This window comes from Lutra lutra, chromosome 7 (genome assembly GCF_902655055.1).
Source record: "Lutra lutra chromosome 7, mLutLut1.2, whole genome shotgun sequence".
In the NCBI taxonomy this organism is placed as follows: Eukaryota; Metazoa; Chordata; class Mammalia; order Carnivora; family Mustelidae; genus Lutra; species Lutra lutra.
This window is the reverse complement of record NC_062284.1, coordinates 111,109,919-111,137,873: the sequence shown is the minus strand read 5'-3', so window position 1 is coordinate 111,137,873 and position 27,955 is coordinate 111,109,919. Positions and strand designations below refer to the sequence as shown.

General features: G+C 41.0%; 1 long non-coding RNA gene across 1 annotated transcript; it reads left to right on the top strand.

Annotated features, from left to right (window-relative positions):
* The first annotated feature begins 164 nt into the window (after window positions 1-164).
* Window positions 165-27,575, top strand: LOC125104800 (uncharacterized). The gene is made up of 5 exons (XR_007128735.1): window positions 165-2,112; window positions 16,771-16,837; window positions 18,359-18,454; window positions 18,740-18,894; window positions 27,447-27,575. It is a non-coding gene; the product is annotated as an uncharacterized LOC125104800 (long non-coding RNA).
* Window positions 27,576-27,955: the final 380 nt, after the last annotated feature.

Sequence of the window (27,955 nt, the reverse complement as noted above, 5' to 3'; positions counted from 1 at the left end):
GAGTTGGAGGGCTCAGGTGGCGCCAGTAACCGTTTTTAAAAGTCTCCGGTGACGCCTGCTTGACCAGAGTCGGAACCAGCGCGCTGTTTTAGGCCCCTCTGAGCTGGAGCGCCGTGTGGCTCCCAAGTGCCAGGGGTGACCTCGGGGTGGGTCCATGCGGGGAGGGACGTCAGCTCTTGCAAGCCTAGATTTTGTCAGCATCCCGCGCAGATCTGGGGTTGGAGAGGACGCGGGCCTTAAGTAAACTAGACGCTAAGTGAGCAGCAAGGAGGGACACTCGCTCCCGCAGGCGTCCACTCTGCATAGGGAGATGGGGCAGGGGCGATGCTTGTGAGGACGGACACTGCAGGCTTCGGAGTATGATGCTTTCTTTCCTGGAGGAACCTGCCTTGTTTCTTACTGCGTTCAGCTCAGTTATCCCATTACCTTTCTGAAGATTGGCTGTTCAGGTCACTTTGGACTCGACCAAATGTCGGTGTTTCTTTCATAAACCATTTTTTAGGATGATCTAATCGATAGCAGAGCTTACTTATTTGAACTCGATTCTTTATTTGGGGGTTTTATTAACGGCAATTGGGATGTGGCTTACATAGCATAAAGTTCACCTGTTTTAAGGGTACAATGAATGATTATTAGCATCTTTACATAGTTGTACAACCATCACTATAATGGAATTAAGGACTGGCGATTTTCCTGGTAATTGCTCTCACTAGTCTCAAGTTTGCACAAGTGGGCATTTAAAGGTACAGTGTAACATAGGAGACTCTGAAGATGTACACTCAAGTTCTTGTACATGAGTAGATGAAATTAGGAGAATTGAAGCATATCTTTTCCTAGATGTTGCAGTGATGAAACTTGTGTATTGCAATCCAAAGTTATTGTATCAACGGTCTCATTTTTTGAAGAGTATGGCATAAATCCCATTTTACAGATGAGGAAATTGATTTTGAAGGATAAATTGCCTAAAGCATCATAGCGGTGCCTAGACTAAACCCCTGTCCTAGATGCTTTATCTCCAAATTTATTGCCTTTGCCACTTCAGCCTGATTTTCAATTAAATGTATGTATGACCTGTACAACTCATTCATTTATTGAGCGAATAATTATTGAGTGATCGGTATGCCAGCAACAACATAAAACTGCTCTACATGCTAGAGATACTGTAGTGAACCAGCTAAATTCCTACCCTCAGTTAATATTCTGGTAGAGTACACAACGATCAATTAAAGAAACACTAATATTAGATATTGAGACATGGCATTTTTTAAAAAGGCAAACTAAGAGTACAGGGAATGGAAAATTTCATCAAAATTGATATAGTTTTAGAAGAAAGATATTAGCGTATGGATATGAAAGATAACTGCTACAGCCTGAAATTTGTCCCCTGCCCACATTCAAATATTAAAGCTTTGTAATGGTATTTGGTGGTGGGACTGTTGGGAGGTGATTAGGTTTAGATGAGGTCTCAAGGGTGGGACCCCTGTGATGGGATTAGTGTTCTTAGAAGAGGAAGACAGACCTGAGCTCTCTTCTCTCTGCCACTTGAGGGCGTTGCAACCTGTGAAACAGGTGCTCACCAGGAACTGAATGGACTGGCACCTTGAAGATGGACTTCCCAGCCTCCAGAACTGGGAGAAATAAATGTTTGGTGTTTAAGCTACAGTTAAGCTAAGTTAGTCTTGAAGCAGACTCCCCACTGAGTGGGGAGCCTACATGGGCCTTTCCCACAACCCATGAGATCATGACTTGAGCTGAAACCAAGAGTTGGATGCTCAATGTACTGAGCCACCCAGGTGCCCCGACCACAAGTTGTTTCCTACTGTTTGCTTCAAAGGGTGTTGGCAAATATCCCTGCTCTTGACTGTGTGCTGGACTTAATGACTTGCTTTTACTAAGTAGAACATGGCAGAAGTGGAGGGATGTCGGTAGATCATGAAGGCATCATGACTTCTCCTTGCTCCCTCTTTTGGATCATTCATTTGGGTAAACCAGCGGCCCTTTCATGAGGACACAGCGAGCAGTGCTTTGGAAAGTCCTGTCTGTCAAGGAACAGAGGCCTGCTCCCAACAGCCAGTGAGGAACTTGGGCCTTCTGCAGTTTTGTTAGCCCCAGGTAAGCCTTCAGATGATTCCATCTCCAGGTGACAGCTTGGCAGCCATATCGCAGGAGATACTAACAGGATCACTCAGTAAAGCACTCTCAAAATCCTGTCAGGTAATACATGTTTGTTGTTTTAAGTCATTACGTTTTGGGGGTAATATCATAAGTGGCAATAAATAACCAATTCTTTGTAAATGTTATAGTCTCTTGTTTTCTCCTGCTAATAACTATTAGCTTCATTCCTGAGAAAATCAGTTAATTTTCTTTGCCTTTGTTTTATCATATATAAAATAGTTGGACAGTCCTTCTCAACTTTGTTTCCACATTAGAATTATCTGGGCAGCTTCTAAAATACATATGCTAGTCCCACCCTTAGATCAGTTAAGAGAAATCAGAACTCAGGGAGGGCCCAGTTCCTGAGTTCTTTTAAAAGAACTTTTTTAGGGGCGCCTGGGTTGCTCAGTGGGTTAAAGCCTCTGCTTTCGGCTCAGGTCATGATCGGCAGGGAGCCTGCTTCTCCTCTCTCTGCCTGCCTCTCTGCCTCATTGTGATCTCTATCTGATAAATAAATAAAATCTTAAAAAAAATTAAAAATGGAAAAGTGGACACTGGGTCACCTACTGATAAAAAGAAAAAAAAAGAACTTTTTAAAAGTTCTCTTTGAGATTCTAATATGCAGGCTGGTGTGAAGACTTCTAGATGATCTTTGAGCTTTCTCCTATTGTTTCTGTTATGACTAATATGTAATTGGGACTTACTTTCATTGCTATAAAAGCATTTCCCTGGGATTTTTGAGGTATGTAATCTGCCTTAGGAATAGACAATGGGATTCTTTTTTTTTTTTTTTTTAAGATTTTATTTATTTATTTGACAGACAGAGATCACAGGTAGGCAGAGAGGCAGGCAGAGAGAGAGAGAGAGAGAGAGAGGAGGAATCAGGCTCCCCCTGAGCAGAGATTTCCCCCTGTGGGGCTCCATCTCAGGACCCTGAAATCATGACCTGAGCCGAAGGCAGAGGCTTTAACCCACTGAGCCACCCAGGCACCCCAACAATGGGATTCTTATTCATGTTTCTTGCCTGAGGAGGTAAGTATTTCTGTAGAACTTGTGAAGAATTCTCAGAACTTAATAGCATGGAAACAAACCACCCAATTAAAAAGTGGACGAAAGATTTGAACTGACATTTCACCCAAGAAGTTACACAAACAGCAAATAAGCACATGAAAAGATGCTCAACATCGTTAGCCATTAGGGAAATGCAAATCAAAACCACAATGAGATTCATTACACACTTATTAGAGTGGCTAAAATTGAAAAGACAATAGACACAGAAAATTATTTTTCTGCTACATTAAAGTCTTGAGTAGGCTTGTCAAGGGCCGGTTACAGCTCTCTATGGTGATAGAGAATTTGGCTGCTTTCCTATTAGGACTTCATCATCCAAGACAGATCCGAGGCAGCAGGATTAAGTAAAGGACAAAGAAGAGACAAAGGGACTATCCTAATCCTCTCTCTTAAGGAAGAGTCCTGGAAGCTGGCAAATAACACCCTCACCTATAATCTATTTGCCAGAAATTAGTGACTATGTAACAATGCGATCATTTTTTTTCTCAATATTTCATCATTCTACCAGTGTTGGAAGAGGGAGAGAAGAAGGACTGGAAACAGGTCCTATGGAGTGGACTGTGGAGGAGACTCCATACAAAGGATTCTTCTTAGACCGTGTCAGGTTTCCAGGTCCTTCAGCTGTCCTCTCCTTGCAGTGAGGGCTAGGTTGACTGAGATTTTAGGCTCAGGACTTCCTGCTTGTCCTGTAAGTTAGTAAAAAAAATTTTTGTTAAAATCTGCACTTGTCATTATAGGTTTTTCTATATATAAGTTCTGTCAGCATTTACTTTTTAATTGTGAAACAGTTGGCACACAAATTTAAGATTTTTATTTTTCTGTTGAATTGCCCCTTTTTATCATTATGAAGTTTAATACTTTATTTCAGGTAATACTTCCTTTTTTTTTTTTTTTAAAGATTTTATTTATTTATTTGACAGATAGAGATCACAAGTAGGCAGAGAGGCAGGCAGAGAGAGAGAGAGAGGAGGAAGCAGGCTTCCTGCTAAGCAGAGAGCCCCATGTGGGGCTCGATTCCAGGACCCTGGGATCATGACCTGAGCTGAAGGCAGAGGCTTTAACCCACTGAGCCACACAGGCGCCCCTCAGGTAATACTTCTTATCTCATGGTCTACTTTGTCTAATATTAACATAGCTAATTCATATTTCTTTCAGTTGGTGTTTGCATGGCAATTCCCCCCACTTTTTCTTCAACTATTCTGTATTATATTTAAAGCACATCTATTATAAACAGCATATAATTGAGCTTTGTGTTTTTAAATTCAGTCTTATAAATTGGAATGTTTAGGCTTTGATGTTTAAAGTAAATTCTGATAAAGTTGGATTTAAGTCTACCATATTGCTGTTTATTGTCCATTTTCCCCATCTGTTCTTTGTTCCTATGATGGTTAATTTTATGGGCCAAGTTGGTTGAGCCACAATGCCCAGATATTTGGTTGGATATTATTTGAGATGTTTCTGTGAGGGTGTTTTGGGATGAAATTAACATTTAAAGTGGTAGACTTTGAGTAAAGCAGGTTGCTTTCCATAATGTGGATGGGCCTCGTTTATTCAGGGTGAAGGCCTTTTAGAACAAAAACTGACCTCCCCTGTCTGAAAGGGAATTCTGCCGACAGATCACCTTGAGAATTGAATTGTAGCATTGGCTTTTCCCTGGGTCCCCAGCCTGCTGGTCTACCCCACAGATTTTTAGAATTGCAAGGCTCTATAATTGCACAGAACCAATTTCTTAAAATCTTCTCCTACATATATACACACATCCTATTCATTCTGTTTCTCTGAAGAACCCTAAGGTAGTTTCTTAATTTTCCCTTTATCGCTTACTTTGAATTGAGTATTTTTATTTTATGATTGTATTTTCTTTTTATGTTTTAATAATATACTTCTGTTATGTTTAGTGATTACCCTAGATCTAGAGACGAACTTGACTTACAACTTAGTTAATACTTTTATAATTTCTACTCCTTTTAAGAAGTTTATTTTTTTCATTTTAAACTACCCTACACCTACTCTACTATTATTATAATGTACTTTTACAGGTTTAATAAATCCCACAAGACATTATTATTGTTGTTGTTCTTAAGTGCCAGTGCTTATATTTCTGTTTCTCTACACATTTTTATTTACTGGTGGTCTTTATTCCTACCTAGCATTGTGTGTTCCTGAATGGGCTAATTTTCCATCAACCTGAAGAATTTTATTTAGTATTTCTTACAGCATAGTTCTTACAGCAGTGGATCCCTTCAGTTTTTGTTTTTCCTGAAAACTTCCTTATTTAATCTTAATTTTTTGAATGGTTTTTTCTTTTTTAAAAATTTTTTATTTTTTACTAACATATCACAGCACTCACCATAGCACATACCTTCTCCAATTTTTTTTAAAAGATTTATTTATTTATTTGAGAGAGAGAGTAGAAGGTAGGGGCAGGGGGAGAGAAGAGAATCTTAAGCAGACTTCGTGCTGAGCACAGAGCCCAACATGGGGCTCAATCTCACGAGATCAGGACCCGAGTCAAAACCAAGATTTGGGGTGCCTGGGTGGCTCAGTGGGTTAAGGCTTCTGCCTTCGGCTCGGGTCATGGTCCCAGGGTCCTGGGATCGAGCCCCGCATCGGGATCCTCAGCAGGGAGCCTGCTTCCTCCTCTCTCTCTGCCTGCCTCTCTGCCTACTTGTGATCTCTGTCTGTCAAATAAATAAATAAAATCTTTAAAAAAAAACAAAAACAAAAACCAAGATTTGGACACTTAACCAACTGTACTACCCAGGGGCCCTGAATGGTATTTTCACTGGGTGTAGAACCCTAGGATAATAGGCTTTCCCATAGTACATTAAAGATGTTAGTCTGTTATTTTCTGACTGCTTTAGTTTGTGTTAAAAGTCAGTCCTCAGGGGGTGCCTGGGCGTAGCAGTTGGTTAAACACCTGACTCTTGGTTTCAGCTCAGGTCGTGATCTCAGGATCCTGGCACCAAGCCCCACATCAAGCCCTGAGTCCAGCCCCATGTCCAGCCCCCAGTCAGGCTCCACAGTTGGAGTAGAGTCTGCTTGAGATTCTCTTCTCCCTTTGCCCCTTCTCCCATGCTCTCGCTGTCTCTCTAAAATAAATAAAATCTTAAAAAAAAGAAGTCAGCCCTCAGTCTTGTTGCATCTTTTTTTTTTTAAACTAAGATTTTTATTAATTATTTTGAGAGAGAGTATGTGAGCCGGGGTAGCAAAAGGAGAAGCAAAAGGAGAGAGAATCTCAAGCAGACTCCATGCTAAGCATGGAGCCTGATGCAGCGCTCGAATCTAGAATCCACAATCATGAGACCATGACCTGAGCTGAAATCAGCTGTTGGTGGCTTACCTGACTGATCCAGGCAGGTAGGTGCCCCTTACTGTTGCATCTGTGAAGGTAATGTGTCTTTTTCTACCCTGTGGTTGCTTGTAAGTTTTTCTCTGTCTTTTAACTGTAAACAACTTGACTATAACGTGCCTTGGTATGGTTTTATTTATCCTTATACTGCTTAAGATTTGCAGAGTTGATCGAATCCGTGGGTTGATGCCTGTCATCAGGTTCGGCAATTTTTTTAGTCATCATTTCTTCAATCCTGTTCTTCCTCTTTCTTTTATTCTGACACTCCAGTTATAGATATGTTAGATCTTTTGAGTGTCTGCCACGTGTCTCGAAAGCCTTTTTTTTTTTTTTTATAAATTAATTTTTTCTCTCTGTGCTTCACTTGGGTTGTGTATTTTGACTTGACTTCAAGTCTGTCAATCCTGGTGGCTGTGCTTCTAAGACAAGAGAGGACAGTAAACATGGAAATAGGACTGAAACTGTAAACAGGCTTCAGAATAAGGAGATGTTACCATTCCCTGCCATTCCCTTTGGTATTCAAAGCAGCATGGAAACATAATTCGCTGTGTATCTAAGCTATTTATATATATGATGACGAAGCAAGTTTTACATATGTCATTTTCTAAATCACAATGTAGTATTTTCAATTCCTTCTCCTTCCTCCAATCCAATTAACGTATCCCTTTAGGAATTCTTGTGATAGATGCACTTTAGTCCATGGGCAATGTCCTGACCATCATAACATTATCCTAGTATTTAAGCAGACACTTCTACCCAAATGTTCTGTTGAAAGCCTGGTTTCTTTTTCTTTTTTTTTTTTTTTTTAAAGATTTTTATTTATTTATTTGACAGAGAGCGAGCACAAGCAGGCAGAGAGGCAGGCAGAGAGAGAGGAGGAAGCAGGCTCCCTGTTGAGCAGAGAGCCCAATGCGGGGCTCGATCCCAGGACCCTGAGACCACGACCTGAGCCGAAGGCAGCGGCTTAACCCACTGAGCCACCCAGGTGCCCTGAAAGCCTGGTTTCTGAAATGACATTCCTCATGGGAATATTTGTATGACCAAACAACCATTTTCTAATTTTCATTAGATATCCATTGTCTGTCTCTCCCCTTCTCTTTATATATGATTTTTTTTATTATATAAGTGATATTTGAAAGTTATTTGAATTCTTTTACCCTTGATACAGGGTAACTCTGAAAGAGAAAAGGCAAGACTGAAAAGAAACCATTCTAGATCTGTTGGCAGATGTGAACAGATTCACCCCTTATGTGAATACAAAAAGAGAAGAAGATACCACTGCAGCCTGTAGAAGCTGAAAAGGGCAAGGGAATAAATTCTCCCCTAGAACCTTGGGAAGGATTTCTGTTGACACCTTGATTATAGTTTGGTAGACTTGTATAGGACTTCTAACCTACATAACAGTAAGATAATGAGTTTATATTGTTTTAAGCCACTGAATTTGTGGTCATTTGTTATAGCAGTGATAGGAAACTAGTACACCAGCCTTCCTCCATTTACCCCTGCAACCACACATATTTTTTAGATTACAAGGACATGTAGTTGCATATAATGTCCCACTGGAAATGACTCAAAACATCCTGCATGATATTGCCTGGTTGTTTTGATTTACCTTTTTGATAAACAATAACAGGTTTATATTTTCTTTCTTCTTTTCTTCTTTTTTCTTTCTTCTTTTTTTTTTTTAAGATAGAAGAGGGCACTTGGCCAGCCTCAGTAGAGCATGTGACTCTTGATCTCTGGGTTGTAAGTTCAAGCCCCACACTAGGCATACAGCTTACTTAATTAAAAAGTAAAAAATACAAAAGAAATACCAGAACATTTACTGATGAAGCTAAGAACAAGGTTTTGTGTGTGTGTGTGTGTTTTTAAGATTTTATTATTGATTTAACGGAGAAGACACCGTGAGAGAGGGAATACAATCAGGGGGAGTGGGAGAGGGAGAAGCAGGCTCCCACCAAATAGGGAGCCTGATGTGGGCTTATCCCAAGACCCTGGGATCATGACCTGAGCCGAAGGCAGACACTTAACGACTGAGCCACCCTGGTGCCCCAGGTAAGAACAAGTTTGATTGATTTTTGAAGAAATAGGATTTTTATTCCCTTGTGTTACTCTGAGAGACGATTGGTAAATGTTGAGTAGTTCGTTGGTCCTCTTCTTAATGGAGGATTAAAATAAAAGTTAGGCATAGTCGATTGGAATCCTATCTACTTTTACGATATATGGAGAGAATATGCAAGCAGGGCCTGGAGGTCTGTGCGATACTGAAGAGAAGGTATAGGGGAATAGGGCTGTGAGAGCTGAGAGCTGAGGCAGTGGCTAGAGAAGGAACTACTGGAGTTTTATATTTCCGGTGTGGAGCAATGCCTGCTGAGACCAAAGCCCAGGTGGTTTCTGGATCTGCGTGTGTGAGAGGCTGAAGTGGAATAGAGACACTTAACGCTGGGAAACTGGTCCTCAAGAATAAATAAAGTTCCCTGATTTGTAGCATTTGTTGATTTTTGTTGTATAAATCCTGCGCAGGGCTGATATTGTTACCAACATGTTATGAATGAGGAACTAGAAAGAGGAGCAATTAGCTTGCAGAAGCTGGAATGAACTGGCTTCAACAACTCATCACTGAATATAGGTGAAGGTCCCTGCAATTAAATAGGCATACCAATCACAAAGCTGTATTGTTGGCTGGCCATCTACTGTGGCTGTTGAAATCTTGGATTATGGCATGAATTTGGTATAGAAGAGGAATGAGAACGAGGTTCCTAAATCTTCATTGAGTGAATAAGAGTTGGAGATTGGTCAGTTGGTAAGAATTCCTAAGAAAACTAGGTTGTACAGAAGCCTGGGGTCAGTCAGAGTGGCAGGGAAGGGATATTGTCAAGGATGTAGTAGAAATGTTATTCAAATACCTTCAATTAACTTTCGTAGCTGGTCTGTGTAATCTGTATGTCAAGCTCTGCATGATCCAATTTATGTGTTATAAGCGAGTAATTCAGGAATCAAAAGTAGTTCATAGTAATTCCAATCAAGCAACAAAGAACCCAATATTCATGATTCAAAATAACACCTTCCATATTTTTTCTCACTGTATCTCTCACATTATAAAACCTCTTTCCCTCTCATTAAAAGAAAATTTTCCATAATTACTGACCTAGTAGGCTTTTATTCACTAATTCATGAATTGGGGAACATTCAATCTAGCAGAAAAGTTCACCAAGGAGCTATACAAAAAAGACCAACTTTTGATCTTTTGTAGGAAAAAAAAAAAGACTTATAGGCACAAGGAAGCAGGCACAGAGAAATCATACTAGGTAAAAGCAGATGGTTATTGCAAGGTTACTTTCCTTTATGGAGCAGAGGGTGGTTCAGAGCCTTTGCTCTGAACAGGTAACACCTGTTGACCAGGGAACTGTGGATTAGTTGCCTAGGCCTCCACTTTTCGGGAGAACCTAGCACAGACATTTAGTAAGCGGTGCCTGGGTGGCTCAGTTGGGGAAGCATCTGACTCCTGATCTCAGTATCAACATGTGGGGCTCAGTGGAGGGCTCCATGAAGGGCTTGAACTCAGGACCTTGAGACCAAGACTGAGTTGAGATCAAGAGGTCAGACACCTAACTGACCAAACCACCCAGGCGCCCTATCACAACTCTTTTGTTGAAAAGATCTAAATAATAAAATACCAAAATATAAAAGATTGATACTTTTGAGAAGAAACTTTTACTATATTATCTAAGAGTTGACAAAGGAGTAAAGAACAGATTCAAAATGAAGGGAAAATCTGGGCAGGCATTCTAGGGGAAAGCCATTTTTTAAGCTCCTTTGCACTGAGGGCATTTTGCTTAGCCTAGACAAAGAGATCTTTGATGCCCTATGGGATAAAGGTGACAGAAAAGAGGGCCCAGACCCTTTAAAAGATGGAGTTTTTGTCAAAGATCCTCCCCAAACTCAGCTTGGTTGACCCAGAAATAGAACAGTGCTTACCTAGGGCTGTAATGGCAGCCCAGGTTTAATTGAAGTACCAGACAGTCCAGGGGTCTGGCAAGGGTGGGAGACAGTGGAAGCAAAAGGGGAGTGAGAGAAGAGTAGACTTTTTGACAGGTTTGCCTGAGTAGGGTGGGTTTGAGAAGCTTTCTTTCTGGCTGGGTAGCCAGAGAGAGTGGGCTTTTTCTTGGGAGACTTTGGCATGTGCCCATTGATATTTTTGGATTGGGGACCTTCCCTGTGCTCAGGCCTGGATATGCTGCAGGCAAACAAAATCTCAGGGAACTCGGTGCCCAAGTCACTAGCCAGTTGTCTTTCTTCAGCTTTTGGTCTTCTGTCAATTGCTTATGGATTTTTTCCAGGTTTATTTGTTTGTTTTGTGATAGCAGGAGGAATAGGGTGGCATGTGCTTATTTCATCTTGTCAGGACTAGAAACAATTCAATAAATTTTATATTGACTCCATATTATATATGTAATTTTGTCATTGTCCCAGTAATGTTTTTTATAGCATTATTTTATTTCTCATATAAGATCCGGTCCAGCATGATGAATTGCATTAGTTCCATGTCTAATTTCTTTCTTTTTTTTTAAAAGAATTTATTTTATTTATTTGACAGAGAGAGATCACAAGCAGATGGTGAGGCAGGCAGAGAGAGAGAGAGAGAGAGAAGCAGGCTCCCCGCTGTGAAGAGAGCCTGTGTGGGACTTGATCCCAGGACCTGAGATCATGACCTGAGCCGAAGGCAGCAGCTTAACCCACTGAGCCACCCAGGTGCCCCCTCCATGTCTAATTTCTATCTATAATAATTTCTCAGCCTTTCATTTGTCTTTAAAGATACTAAACCTCTGGGGTTCCTGGATGGCTCAGTTGGTTAAGCATCTGACTTCTGCTCAGGTCAAGATCTCAGGGTTCTGAGATCAAGCCCCATGTCAGGCTCCCGGCTCTGCTTCTCCCTCTCCTTCTGCTCCTCTCCCGCTTGTGCTCTTTCTCTCTCTTTTAAATAAACCAAATCTTTAAGAATATATAAGATACTAAGCCTTGTGAAAATAAAGGCCAGTTGTTTTTTTAGAATGTCTCTCATTTGGGTTTGTCTGATATTGTTTCCTCATGATTAGATTCAGGTTATGAATTTTTTTTTTTTAGATTTTATTTATTTATTTGACAGAGAGAGACAGTGAGAGAGGAAATACAAGCAGGGGGAAGGGGAGGGGAGAAGCAGGCTTCCTGCAGAGCCGAGAGCCTGATGTGGGGCTCGATCCCAGGACCTTGAGATCATGACCTGAGCCGAAGGCAGAGGCTTTAACCCACTGAGCCACCCAGGTGTCCCAAGTATTTTGTTTCTTATCAAACTTGGCCCATACCCCATGCATCCATAGATGATTCCTGAATCAAATTTTATTATGGTGGTTGTAAAATGAGGATTTCCTAACTCCATCGTTACCTCTAATACTGGCTATCTACCACAAGAAGGAAAGAATTTCCCCTTTTTGAGATCAACTTTAGAAATTATCTCTTGACTTCCAGCCATGGCAGAAGATCTAGGTGACCCACCCTAGTCCTCCATCTCCTTTTCCCCATCTTCCCAATAAGGTTATATTATTCTTAGTTCCTCCATTAGTTATTATTGTGACTTAATATACTGACAGTTTTTCTTCTTCTCTCAACTATTTCTGATATCTCTTGATCTTTGGATTAGTGAAATAAGGGTCTTGTTGTCCTTGACTTGTCCTTTAGTTCCCTTTCCCTGTCCTACTTCCTGACTTTTGTCATGCACACTTCTTTCACGTTACTGAGGCTGTTATTTACATGATGTCGTTACTGAGGCTGTTATTTACATGATGTCGTTACTGAGGCTGTTATTTACATGATGTCGTTACTGAGGCTGTTATTTACATGATGTCGTATAACCTTTGTTAACTTACTGTGAGCTTATCCAGTTTCCCATCAACTTTCCACTTCATGGCTTCCTCATTCATTGATGATCCTTACCTGAATTAATTATTTCATGAGAAGAGGGAAAACACTGATACTTAAAATTATAGTATTTGTTGGGGTGCTTGGGTGGCTCAGTCAGTTAAGCGTCCACCTTCAGCTCAGGTCATGATCTTGGGGTCCTGGGATTGAGCGCCCTACTCAGGGGGGTATGTGCTTCTCTCTCACTCATTCTCTCTCAAATAAATAAATAAATCTTTTTTTTAAAAAAAAATGTTTAAAATTATGGTATTTGTTCTGCACTTACTAGCTGCCAAACTCTATTTTTCTGACCATTCTAATTGTTATAAAGCACAGCTTCAGTGTTTTCACTCATACTTCTAATGACTGCCCATTGCCTCACAAATTAAGTTCCAGTGCCTCAGGCCTTCTGATTATATTTCCACCCTTATTTATCTCTCTTATCCTCTAAATAATCTCTGATTCTGGAAAGAGTTCTTGTGTTCCTCAAAAGTTCCCCCTCACCCTTACTTTCTCCATCTTTGTTCTTGCCTTTCCTTCTATCTAGATTTTTTCTCAGTTCTGTGGGAAATTTTTTTCAAGGTGCTTACAGTGGCCTCAGGGTGGCCTACAGGCTTACACACTAGGATTCCATTCCCTGGGACCTCTATATCCAATTGCTTTTCTCTGTCTCTTCATTCTAGTCATACAGTTCTCAAAGACACCATTCATACTTCCACATCAGGCCTTTGCATTTGCTGTTCCCCCTTCCTATGACACTCCAGATACTGCATGGCTCACTGTTATCAGCCTCTTTCAAGGATTTGCTCAAATATCTCTTTCTTGGTGAGACCTTTCCTGACCACTCTCTTTGAAATTGTAGAATCTCCCTCAGTCTCCCTGTATCATTCTCCCCCTTCCCTGTTTTATTTTTCTCCCTAGTACTTATCTCTGTCAAATTATATTATGTGATTTATTGATTTCATTATTTTCTGTCCCATCCTTACCCTCTGCTAAATAGAAATTCCATAAGGACAGAGATTTTATCTCTTTTGTTCACTGCTGAATCCTACAGCTAGAATGATGTTTGAAATTTAGCCGACATTCAATAAATACGTTCAAGTATTGAAATAAATTTGTGGAATGAATGACTATGATCAAACCTGCACTGTGGTGAATTTGTTTGTTGCTGAATGAATGAATCCTCATTTTAAAAAGTCCGTCTTAAATACACACATCTCCCTTTAGGAATTTTTGGGGGGCACAAAATTTCATATCTTTCTTGCCAATATGTATTCATTTATTTCCTTTTTTTGCTTTATTGCATTGGCTAAATCTTTCAGCACTGTGTTGATAAGGATGATGAGCACAGATGTGCCTGGGTGGCTCAGCCAGTGAAGTACCTGCCTTCGGCTCAAGGTCATGATCCTGGGGTCCGGGGATTGAGTCCCATGTCAGGCTCCCTGCTCAGTGGGGATTCTGCTTCTCCTTCTCCCTCTTCCCCCTTCCACATGTGAGGACCAGCCAGGATTTCCCTGTCTCCACAACTGTAAGAAATAAATTTATGTGTTACCCAATCTGTGGTATTTGTAATAGCAACTCAAATGAACTAAGACAAACAATTAATCCCTTAAAATTTTTAAGCTGTTGCATTTATGACCAGCTGACTTCTGTTTCAAGTCTGGGATACTTGGGGCATCAAAGAAGATCCAGGCAACTAACCACCATATTGTTGCGCAGGTCCCTGCCTGGTCTGCTTTCTTCTTTCAACTTTCAGAGTCATCTTGCACTTGTTTTATATATAGTGTCCAGTGTTTTTTAGTTGTACTGAAGTAGCAGGAAAAATAGGGAAAAGTAAATCTACTCTATGTTGCCAAAGTACAAGTCCCATCTTCAATTTTTGCTGAAAGTATGTGGCTTATGTCTTGCTAAGGTATTGTGGCCAAATCATTTTTTTTTTACAAGATAAATATTCCTATTACTGTAAGATCATTTTGTCCATTTGATTACCTTACTACATTCAGTGGCTGAGATGCTTGGTGAATACAACCTCTGATACATGTAAATATTTTTAAGTTTTTGATAGAGCAGACTACTCCTATATAGCACAGATTTACCCCAATTTCATTTGTGAGCAGATATTTGTACATAAAAGTTTACTTGACAAATAAAATATGGTAGTTTAATTCTTCAAAGGCAGTTTACAGGCAGATCTGTTTTGGGGTAATTATAGATGTTTCAAACCTGTATTTGATTTCATGGACAAGTGAAGAAGCAGAAGAGAAACACTGCCAGCAGGGAGTATAAATCTATATTCAAATAACTAATGATTAAATTATGCCTTCAACTCTACTGACAAGAATATCAAATCCATTTCTCATAGTTAAATTGCTTGGCTCAGTAATCTGAAATAAATGGTCTGAGATTGTGAGTTTTACATTTTAAAATCCTTTCAATTTAGTCAGGGGAGTGGCCAATCTCTCTCTCTCTCTCTCTCACACACACACACACACACACACACACACACACTTTTTCTATGGAAAAGTATGGCTATTCTGCCTAAGAAAAATTCCATGTTCTAATTTTGTTAATAAATTTCCCCGTGTTGTTCACAAAGCTTTATAGCATAAACAATGAATTCCCCTGCACCAAGGATTAGTACCTATTGCACAGCACAGGTGTGAGACCTCTTGATGTCGCCAATGTCAATCATTGATTGTATCATTGTGCAATGGTGAGGTGAGGATGTAAAGCTAGGGAAGAAATGTAGGCTTTTAAAATGTGAAGCAAATTGTTCTGGGATTCTACTGGGAATCACACATTAAGTTTTGAAATGTCAAGAGGCCCAGATATGAATTTAAGCTAAAGTTTTATAAAGTAATATTAAGTTCTCTTAATGAATTTTCATATAGTTTTCTTTAGTATACCTTAACATTCCCTAAGCCCGTAGGGCTCCACAGTTACTTAAAAATCACTCCCTAAGTCAATATCCTTTCTCTGTAATTTTTAGTATCCTCCAATCTCCTAAGCACAGCTGCAAGTTGAAATTATTTTGGAGAAACTGTGAACAAAATCTAATAAAAAATGGCTTTATTTTGTATTAGGTAACTGACAGAGAATGACCAGGAACATGGATGTGGGAGTAGGTCAGACAGATTGAATTGTTAAGTATTTTGAACGCACTGTAAATGAGATTTTGAAATCAATATGCCATTTTTCTTGCATCTAATAAGAACTTTTAAGGAGAAAGGCAAGATGGAAAGATGTAATACTGCTTTGGTTTAGCTGCTAAAGCAAATGGAAGCTTTGGGGCACCTGGTGGCTCAGTGGGTTAAGCCTCTGTCTTCAGCTCAGGTCATGATCTCAGGGTCCTGGGATTGAGCCCCACATCAGTCTCCCTGCTCGGCGGGGAGACTGCTGCCCCTTCCCCTCTGCCTGCCTCTCTCTGTCTATTTGTGATCTCTCTCTTTCTCTGTCAAATAAATAAATAAAATCTTTTTTTAAAAAAGAAAGCAAATGGAAGTTCTGTATGTAAAAGTTTCCCAGGATCTCTTGAAAAAGGCAAACTACACTCCTATATAACCTTGTCTTTAGAAACTGTGTTTATAATTGCATATGAAATAATTGTATGTTATATACTATTGCAATAGACATGGTGCTGATTTGCATCTTCAAACACCTTCCTCACTTTTTATTGTTGTTTTAGGGTTGCAGTGGGTTTTTCTATAACAGCGCTTTGTGTTTTTAACGTTTATTCTTTTAGGGGCACGTGGGTGGTTCAGATGGTTAAGGCTCCAACTCTTGATTCCCACCTGGGTCATGATCTCAGGGTCCTGGGACTGAGCCCTGCTGCAGGATCCATGTGCTCAGTGCAGAGTCTGCTTGAGATTCTTTCTCTCCCCTCTCCCTCTGCACCCCCCACTGCTATCACACACACGTGCACACATGCACTCTCAAATAAATAAAATCTTTAAAAACAGTTTATTTTTTTTAGTAATCTCTATACCCAACATGAGGTTCAAACTCATAACCCCCATGTTCGAGAGTCACATGCTCTTCCAACTGAGCCAGCCAGGTGTCCCCCATAACAGGTCTTGGCTGGGCACAAACCTACCAAGGTTTCTCCATCCTTATTACACTGCATTTAAATACAGGAATCCAAAGCAGCCCTGAGTCAATCTCATGGAACTGGTATCCTAAGTGTAGCAGGTGCATTTGGTTCCTTACCTAACAGCCATTTCCCTCTTTTTTTTTTTTTTTTTTTTTTTTTTTTCTGCTAGAGCCCCATGTGTGTTTGGGTTCCACTCTTTCTTTGCCGTCCTTTGCTTGGAGAAGAGAGAAATCCTGGTAGGTTGAAACTAGGTAAGACCCTTACCCTTAGCCAGTGATTGGTCTAGAGTTATGACTATCAACCAGTTTGGCCAAGGAGACATGAGAAATATGCGGGAGGAACTTCTGGAAAGGTTTTCCTTGCTTTCAAAAAAGACCCAAGAAGGAGGTAATCCTCTTTTCTTCTGCACATTGTGGCTGAATGTGACCCTTGAACGACTCTAGCTGTCTAGGCTCTAGAAGGAAGTGGGTCACACCAAGGACTGCCGAAGATGGAAAGGACAGACTTAGTGACAATATTGAGCTTCTGAATTTGGAATGCAGTTTGGTGCGGCCCTACACCCAGACTTGTTGATGAGATATTACATGTCCTTCTGTGTAGGCCCCTTGAGTCAAGATTCTTTATAACTTATAACTGAAACGGTCTTGTTAAAATCATATTATGTCAAGGACCCTTGGCTGTGGAATGTCTTCCACTTAGATAACATACTCTTTTAAGCAGTGATGTATATTCATTTTTGCATTCTGGAGGGAATGTAGAAATGCCAGATTATTCTTTTACCCATTGCGGTGAAAGAAAAAAGAATTTGGCAATAATAGCTACCATTTACTGAATATCTACTGCATATGAGGCACTGTGCCAGATGCTTTAGGTCTATTATCGCATTTAATTCTCACAAAATGCCTGGGTATTATCGCCACCATTTTTAATTTTTTTTACAAGTAAGGAGACTGAAGCTCAGGAATTTTAAGCCACTTGTGCAATATGAAATGAAACACTAGTAAGAGGTAGAAAGGGATTGAACAGAAGTCTCTTTTTTTTTCCTTTTGATAAGACTTAGGCTCCTAATTTGTCTGATTCCCTTTTATTAGGCATTATGTACTAGTGATTAAGGATGATAAAAAAAATAATGTCAAAAGTGCTTTGTAGCTTTGGAAAATTATCAGGACTTTCTACTCAGGAGAAAAAAAGTGAATGCGGAAGGACTACCGAAAGCAGGCTTCTAAGTGTGCAGTTGCTCTCGTTTCCAAGTGGCGAGAAGGAGAGGTGATAGAGATGGAGTCAGAGGGTGATGGTTAAGGAGTCCAGGCTCCAAGCCATTCTGCCCAGGCTGCTTCCCTAAGTGTGTCCACAGTGCATGGGCTATCGGGCTGGAGAACTGGGATTCGGTGGAACCGTGCTGTTCCTGCCGGCGAGCTTTCTAAGGATAGAAAGTGAGAACGGGATGCCTGGCTCACTTAGGCAGGGGAGCATGTGACTCTTGATCTTGTGGTTGTTGGTTTGAGCCCCACGAAACTTATAAAAAATAAAACCCTTAAAAAAAAAGTGAGAGGGGAGAATCAAGTAGAGGGAGGCATCTAAATTGAATTTTCTCCTCGAAGTAAAGGGAGTTACAGGTTGGTGGGGGCGGGGTATAGGCCCCAGGGATGATCTAGCCAAGATTTCCATTCAGAATTCTTTCTAAGAGAGAAATAGACGCTCTCAGCCCATGAATTCCATGAAATAACCTGATTAATTCTCTCATCGGTGTCTTTCAGGATGGCAGTGTCAAGCACCCTAGAGCCATTCAAATTTCTCTTCAAGTTCTGAACAAATGCTGGACCATGATATACGAGAAATAGCTGAACATCCATGTACGTTTCTTCATGTTGCCCGTTTCCATCTCTGTCTCCACAAAATATACTGGGAATGGGGGTAGACTTGAAGATTCTAGCAATAGTACCAAAGGCCAGAGGGATCTGAAATCTCAGAAAGGAGCTGGAAGTAAATGAAATAAACTGGTCAGAGAGAGAAGTGGTCCACAACCCCAGTGTCTTCCCCAGGTAGAGGTCGGATGTAGCTTGTTCCTAGAAGATGGAGTTTTTCCTAAGCCTGAGAGTTCCAGTGCCCTTCCTGACTCCCTGTCTTGTGGATTTCAGGCTTGCTTAACCAGCCCGTACGATCGCATAAGCCCATTCCTTGCAACAAATCCCTTTGGTTCCGATTCTCCTCTTGAATGCTGGTTGACGCACAGTGATGAAGAGAAATGAGAAGCTAGAAAAGAAGAAAATATTTTATGCCTGAAGAAATAAAGGTAAGAATGACAGAAGATTTCTCATCAAAATACACACTTGAGAAGCTAGGTGTACAACATCCTTGAAGTAACAGCAACAAAGAATTGTCAACGTAAAAATTACAAATATTACAAGTACAAATACCTTTCGGAAACCAAGGTAAAACAAGTATGTTCCAGATGTACAAAAGTTAAAAGAATGAATCACCAGCAGATCTGCAGTGTAAAAAAATAGAAAGAGTTTTTAAAAATAGACTTTTAATTTTTAGAGTAGTTTTAAGTTCATAGGAAAATTGCACAGGAAGTAGAGTTACATTATACCTCCTCCCTGGCCCCAGTTTCTCCTGTAATTGACATTTTGCGTCAGTGTGATACGCTCATTATTATAAACCTATACTGACAGATTTCACATGAATGTCCGTAGTTAGGGTTTACCCTTTGTGTTGTACTGTTCTGTGGATTTCGACAAATGCACATTCATGTATCCCCGATTACAGTGTTACACAGGATGGTTTCACTGCCCTAAAAATGCTCTGTGCTCCCCCTCTTCTCCTTTGAACCCAGACAACCACTGATCTTTATACCACCTCCATAGTTTTGCCTTTTCCAGAATGTTGTATGGTTGTAAGCTAATAGTATGTAGATTTTTCAGACTGGTTTCTTTCACTTGGAAATACACATTTAAGGTTCTTCCATATCTTTTTTGTGGCTAAATAGTTCATTTCTTTGTGTTTTTTTTTTTAATGGTAATTTTAAAAAGGATTTTATTTTTAAGTACTCTCTATACCCAACACGGGGCTTGAACTCAGAACCCTGAGATCAAGAGTCACATGCTCTATCTACTGAGCCAGTCAGGCATCCCTCATTTCTTTGAAATGTAAGTTTTTCAGGCAGAAGGAAAAGGATACCAGATGGAAATCTGTATCTTTGCTGGAAACACCAGAAATACTAACTACATGGGTAAATAGACATGATTTTTCAATTCAAATCTCTTCTAAAGATAACGGGCCTTTTTTTTTTTTTTAAAGATTTTTATTTATTTGTCAGAGAGAGAGGAGAGAGAGCGAGCACAGGCAGACAGAATGGCAGGCAGAGGCAGAGGGAGAAGCAGGCTCCCGCTAAGCAAGGAGCCCGATGTGGGACTCGATCCAGGACGCTGGGATCATGACCTGAGCCGAAGGCAGCTGCTTAACCAACTGAGCCACCCAGGCGTCCCGATAACGGGCCTTTTAAACAAACAAAAAAACATTAGTATGTGTTTATAACATGAAGTTGAAAATCCCAAAAAACACAGAAGAAAAGAAAAAACTCCCAAAGAATTCATGGGGCAAAGAGAAAACAAACAGTAACTCATTTCAGGATGAGAGTATTACCTTGATATCAAAACTAGACAAAGATGTGCCAAGAAAAGAAAACCACAGATCAATTGCCAAGAAAAGTGTAGCAAATCAAATCTAATGGTATGGAGGGGCACCTGGCTGGCACAGTTGGCCAAACACCCAGCTCGGAGCTGCGGCTCAGGTTAGAATCTCAGGGTTGTGAGATCGCCCCATGTAATTTTAATTTTTCCAGTTTAATGCCATAAACTACTCTTTGCAGTAAATATGAGGAGCCCCTCATGTGACAGAAGAGGCATCTGTGAAGATGAACAAGTTGCAAAAAGACTGGCTGTCTTCCTAGCCTGCCTCAGTCCTCAGTGCTGGAGGATGCCTGAGATGCCACCCTTAGAACCTTATTTTAAGGCTTAGTCCTTCTCTGTCTCAGTGTCCTGCATTTCAAGAGATTTGATTTTGGGAAAGGAGCAGAGAAGGCCTACATCTCCAGTGGAACAGGGCAGAAGAACCACAAAACACGGGAAGCTGAGACAGAGACACGGGGAGGCAGGAAGGAGAGGAGGGGAAATGGGAAGGAGAGGAGGGGAGATGAGATGGTGATGAAGGGAGGTGGAAGGAGACAGGGGGGAAGGGAGGTAGGAGGGAAATGAAGAGAGGTGGAAGAGATGAGGGGAGGTGGGAGGGAGATGGGGTGAGACTAAATGGAGATGAGAGGAAGTAGGAGGGAGATGAGGAAATGGAGGATGCAGTTGGGAGACGCAATAAGGAGAAAATGTCTAACTGCTCCTTCTGCCATTTTGCCTAGGGCTGCTGGAAAGAAGGGGAGCATTTATTTCATCTTATTTTATTTTAAATTTTTATTTAAGTTCTAGTTAGTTAACATACAGCATAGTATTGTTGCAGGAGTAGAATTCAGTGATTTGTCACTACATACAACTCCCCGTGGTCATCATGAGTCCCCTTCTTAGTACTCGTAACCCATTTAGCCCAATACCCCCCACCTCCCTCCATCAGTCCTCAGTTTGTTCTCTATCATTGAGTCTATTATAGTTGTTTTCATCTTATTGTATTTTTCCTTCCCTTCTCCTATGTTCATCTGTTTTGTTGCTTAGATTCCACATATGAATGAAATTGTAGGCTATTTGTCTTTCTCTGGCCGACTTACCTCACTTAGCATAATACCCTCTAGGTCCATCCATGTTGTTGCAAACGGCAAGATTTTATTCTTTTTTATGGCTGAGTAATATTCCATTATATATATATGTGTGTATATGTATATGTATATATATCTCACATCTTGTTTTTTTAAAGATTTTGTTTATTTATTTGAGAGAGAGAAAGCCAGTGAGCACAAAGGCAGGAGGAGGGCAGGTGCTTAACCCACTGAACCACCCAGGTGCCCCTACACCGTATCTTCTTGATCCATTCATCGGTCAATGGACATTCGGGCTCTCTCCATAGTTTGCCTATTGTTGACAATGCTGCTGTAAAGATCAGGGTGCATGTAGCCCTTCAAATCTATTTTTGTATCCTTTGAGTAAATACATAGTGCAATTGCTGAATTTTACGGTTGTTCTATTTGTAAGTTTTTGAAGAATGTCCATGTTCTTCTCCAGAGCGGCTGCACCAGGTTGCATTCCCACCAGCACTACAAGAGGGTTGGGAAGGGGCATATTTTAGAAGTCAGGTTTGGCAGTGAGAGGGAGTGAGGGTTTCGTTGAACAGCTCAGAGGAGACCCTGTGTATGCTGATGCTTGAAAACATGAGCTGTGGAATGAGACAGATGGGCTCAAGTCCATCTGACATTTTTGAGCTATTTGACCTTGGGCAAGCCATTAACCTTTGTGAGTCTTGGTGTTCTCATCTGTAAAATGAGCAGCATACTTGGACCTAGTTTATAGGTTTATTGCAAGGACTAGGGAGGTGCCATCCAGTATTTGCTAGTGTGCCTAGGATACTGTAATTAAATTACAGTTATTGGATAATTTACTCTTCTCTGCAGACCAAGAACAAGTAATCTGAATAGATTCCATAAATTGTCTTTAACCTAGACTCAGCCAAGCCTATTTCAGTTCTTACGCTGAGGCATTCCAACCCTAGAAAATAGGTCTTTGAAGGAAGAAAGTTACTGAAAAGGGGTCTGGCTCTAGTCTAGTTGAGACTTCCTGCAATCTTGCCCCACATTGCCATTGGAATGATCCTTTATTTTATTATTTTTAAAAAAGGTTTTTAAATTTATTTTAGAGAGAAACATAGAGAGCCTGTGAAAGTGAGGGGAAGGGAAGAGGGAGAGAATCCTCAGGCAGACTCCCTGCTGAGCATAATTCAAGACCCATGAGATCATGACCTGAGCTGAAACCAAGGTGCAGAAACTCAACCGACTAAGCCACCCAGGAGCCCCTGGAATGATCCTTTAAAATGTGAATCTACTTTTTACTTTCCTGTTAAAGTCTTTGAATGGCTTGTTGCCTGCAGAATAAGGTGAAAGCTCTTTAGCTTGGCATAGAAGGTCCTCATTGACCTGGTCTCTAATGAGCTTTCCTGCTTCCACGTCTTCTCCCCATCCAGTCAGAGTATATGCCTCTTCCCATGCTCGCTAGCACGCTGCGCATGCTTCTATCCATGGTTATTGTACGTGTATGTGAATTTCCTCCCAAGTAACTGAACACAGGACTTGCTTTGCTAATTTCCAATGTTTATTTTTGATTAGGAAATACCTTCACATAGTTTGCAATTAAAAATATAAAAAAGGAATACAACAAAAATTCTCTCTTACCTCTATTTTCCAGATAATCTTCTTTTCTTTCTGGAAGGAAACCAATTAGTGTTAGTAGTTTTTTTGTGTATGTTTCTGGAAATATTTTCTGTGAGTTTGTGTGTATGTATTCTTTCTCCTTTCTTTTGAACAAATGATATATATATTTTAAAGATTTTATGTATTTCTTCGACAGAGAGAGAGAGATCACAAGCAGGCAGAGAGGCAGGCAGAGAGAGAGGGGAAAGCAGGTTCCCTGCTGTGCAGAGAGCCCGATGCAGGGCTGGATCCCAGGACCCTGAGATCACACCTGAGCTGAAGGCAGAGGCTTAACCCACTGAGCCACCCAGGTGCCCCACAAATGATAAAATTTTTATATTTTATTTTTTCTAAAGATGTATTTATTTATTTCAGAGTGAGAGCGAGTTAGAGAGAGAGAGCAGGGGGAGGAGCAGAGGGAGAGAGAGGATGCTTGAACAGACTCCCCGCTGAGTATGGAGCATGACATGGGGCTCAATCCCAGGACCCTGAGATCATGACCTGAGCCGAAATCAAGAGTCGGATGCTTAATCCACCCAGTCACCCAGGTGCCTCGAAACAAATGTCATATTTATACGGTCCTATACTGTGTTTTTTTCCCCTTTATAGATCTTGGCAATCTTTCATATCATGAGTTTTCTCATTCTTTGCCTTTGTGTGGTGTCATTCACAGCTTTATACCTCATCATCTGAAACATAGTTAAGTAAATAATAAATACTGAATGAATGAAATATTGAGTGAATGAAAACAAAAGGACATTTTTGTGCCGCTCTTGGAAATCCGCTGCTTAAGTTACTATATATTGTTTCAACACGTGTTATACTTATCACATATGATAAATTATACACAGCCTTCTCATTCAACAACAAATAGAAATCACATATAATAAATTATACACAGCCTTCTAATTCAACAAGTAGAAATCTTACTTGTCTTATTCTTTACCATCCATTAGAGGGAGACATGACCCTGTTGTATAAAGCCAATGCTCAGCTCCTCTAACTCAAAAATCTGAACGAACTCCATAGCTGGTGGTCCTGTGTAGAATTTGAGCCCTTAAAAAATCTATCTAGGACTGGAGGTGCTAGGGATGATAAAGGATGTTAACTGCAGGAGGAGAAAATGTCTGGACCCAAGCACCTAGACCAGTAGTAAGGACACAGGTGAACTTGGCCCAGTTACTAACAAGACTAATTACTTTTGCTAGGTGGTGTGCTAGCAAACCATTCTTAAAAAAAAAAAAAAAAAAAAAAGAAGAAGAAGAAGAAGAAGTCCTGTTCTGCGTATAGTACTTATGGATTCCCTAAAGAAAAAGACAATACGGTATTCAGAGTGAGCCATGAACCAAAACCCAGAGAAGAGCTGAGAATTATTCATGTCAATCACTGGCCTGTGCTCTGAAGGAAATAGCACCCTTAGGCTCCTCACTGGCCGAGTGAAATCCACAGTGTAACTACTTACCGCAACAGATTGCAAGCTGTGATTGGTTTAACAATTCCTCGAGTATTTAACTCTCCAGAGTAGTTAGCCCTCCTGAGCCAGTGGGAACAGATTTTGGCACAGTGCTGAGCTTGCTGGGTCTCGGTTATCTTTCCTATAAGATGGGGATGATAAATCACCTGTTACACAGATTCCATTACCTAGTGGACATCTAAGAAGTTTGAACATTTTAAAGCAATGTTTTCCCAATTTCCCTCATCATAAAATCACCTGGTTGGGGAAAATGTGCATTTCCAGGACCTGTCCCAGAGCTCCTGGTTCAGAGTCTGCTAGATAGGGGAGGAGGGGCCTGGGAATCCATATTTTAAACAAGTGACTCAGGTGACTCATGATCCAGGGATGTGGAAAAACTCTGCTTTAAATCAGGCTTACATTGGGTTATATGTCCGCGGGTCTAACTCACTTCACCATTGGACCTGCCTGAAGAGATGTATGCTGAGCTCTGCAGCCAGCTCCTGCCAGGGCATTTAATTCTTACTGTGTCTGCCACCCTGGGAGCCCAAACCTCTCTAAGCACCACACCCGCTCTTTGCTACTGCCTCCGCCAAGTCTTCCCCACACCTGTGAAGCCCTTTGTTCCAAGGACAGGTGGATTTTTTTTAAAAGCCATCCTGTATGGAGAATCTGCCAGCTGCCAGACAGGTTATAGCTCATTCATCACATCTTGTGCAGACATTCTTGTGTTCTTGTTTTTACCAAAGATCAAAGAGACCAGAAAAGCGTTCAAGGGGGTATATCTGCTAAGCGGTGGGGCTCCATCGGCCTGTATGTTCTCCGTCTCCTCTGTAGAACTCCTGTGCCCCGAGCAGCTTCCAGCAGCCAGGAAGAATGAGGGATGCCGAGGGAAGGACGCAACGCTGAACCAGGGCACCTGCAGAATTCAGAGACCGCACCCACCCACCCCACCCACCTGGGAGATCAGCACCTCCCATGTCTGAAACTCAGTGAGCTCTGGAAACAAGCTCTGGGGGTTAATTTCTCTCTAAGAGGAACCAAATTTCTAAGAGGATTCTGTAAGGAATCCTTTGAATGTCCACAGAACTCCCCATCTCCACCATTCACTTGTTTCTGATCCTTTGTAACATGCACTGCAGATCATTTCTTGGGCATCGGTCTCCTCCCCTCTGCTAGACTATAAAGCCTCCAGGAGGTCAGCAGTTTAAAGAGAATGGGTGTTGCTGTGACACAGGTCCGGTAGGAACCCTCTGCTCTTATTTGCTGTGTGATAGTGGGCAAATTACTTAAATTTCTGAGCCTCAGTCTCCTCATTGGCTATGCGGGAGCATAAATAGGGCCTCCCTTGTAAGACAGTTTTGAGGATTACATGAAATAGTACAGATAAAGTGTTTACAAGCTGTTGCTGAATGAATGTTATCTCCTTTTCCGAGAGCAAATACCTTCAGGTTCTCCTGGGTCTGCGCGTAAGCACTTCCCGCAATACTCTTCAGCCTTAAGAAGGCATTCTCACAAAGAGATAAATGCAGGAGGGCAAGAGGCAGTCCCAAAGAAGAGGGTTTTATGAAAGAATAAACGTAACGCTGAGTGTCAGGATAATTTTAAAGTAAAAATAATCAAAGAAGTTGTAATTAGGGGCACCTGGGTGGCTCAGTCAGTTAAGTGTCTGACTCTTGATTTTGGCTCAGGTCGTGATCTCAGGGTCATGAGATCGAGCTCTGAGTCAGGCTCACACTGAGTGTGGCACCTGCTTAGGAATCTCTCCTTCTCCCTCTGCCTGCCCCCTGACTCACATGCACATTCTCTTTCTAAAAGAAAAGAAAAGAAAAAGTTGTCAATGATTATCTCCCTTGAATGGTATTTCAGATTGAGATAGAGTGGGAAGGGCAGAGAGCAGGAGTGGGGTCAGGTGACAAAGCCCACGGATAGTAGCAGCATGGCGGACCCTCAAAGACCTCCTTCCCCTCAAATCCCACCCAGGGACAGCAACGCAGGAAATGAATTTCCCTCAGGGAGGCAGGTTTGGATCTACAGAACAAGTCAGAGGACTAGTGTTCCTAGTCTAAATCTACCAAACTCAATGAAGTTTCCTTACATGCAAAAATGGGGATAAAATTACTGTCACAGAGCTGGTATGAAATCAAAGCATGACATGGCCACGTGTGTGCTCTGTTCATTGTAAAAGCCAATGTCACCTTAGGATAGCAGCTCTCTTGGTAAGTGGTGGCTGGTGGATGGAAGAGGACGGAAGATGGGAGCAGGCTGGGGAAGCTTCTGGGCTGAAAGTGGGCAGAACCAGGAAGAACAGATTAGTGAGCAAATGGCCTGTATAGACAGAAAAAAAAAATTGTAGAGATGTTAAAAGAAGTGAAAAAAGGGGAGACTGTAAGGATCCTAGCACACTGGACAATGTCGGTCACCCCTCAGAAGCTATATAAACTGCTTGGAGAAGTTTATTTCCTGGCTGTAATTCCCAGGAAAAAGGGAGATTGAATCATGGAGAAGACCGTTCCTCTCTCTGGTTAGACTCATCAGATAGAGCAATGACATATGTGAACACTCTGTACACAAAGGACGGGGTCTACATTTTTATAAAAGCCATTAATGTGATGTGCACTTGACAAGATGAGACATTTCTAGTAACTTTCCATGATATGAACAAAGAACTTGAAAATGTCAAATACATTTACGAGAAGTAGAAAAAACTTCAATTTTTTAAAATTCTAAACTCTATGGAAGCAGATGTTCTTATTAAAATCTGTGGCCTCTTGAGTCATTTCTGTCTATATACTCTCCCCCCACTGTTTTTTTTTTTGACCTCCTATTTGGGATTATTACACTGTCTGACCTGTTATTAATATTATTTTATTCTGTGCCAGAAGAGGTAGAGAAGCTGCATTTCCAGAATTGCACTGGAGTCATTTGTGAAATTGCGTATTACAATTTGCCATGGTTTCTAACAGTTCTTTAACATTTTCTTTCTCAACAGGGTGTTCACATTCCTGCCAGTGACCTCTAGGGGCGAGTTTCTTTGCTAGCTCACAAGAGAATTGCTTCAATCACAGCTGGGGCTCAGGATAGGAACATAGACTCTTCTGTTGTTTGATTTCAAATGGATACAAATTAAAAACAAATTATGCAAGAGATTTGTGCAGAATTTAAGTACCTTCAAGGAGCAGTTAGATAGGACAAAAACTTATTTGACCTGTATGTTTGCAAATGTCAAAGACCAAGATGGAGACAGATGAGTGTAAGTTATAAGGAGCTGGTTATACATGCTAGCCGCCCATGTGGTTCATTTCAACAGCAGGTCAGAGTAACCTTGTCCTGTGGTCTGGGCACTTAGCTACCAGGTTAGGGCTACCTTGCCGCTTCTGTCCTTGGCAGCCTTACCAACGGTTCCAGTCAAACCCATGTCAGTAAAGAATAAAGTTATATAAATATGCACACAGATCATCATGGCTAGACAAGAGCTTGACAAGACTTCCTTCAGCAATA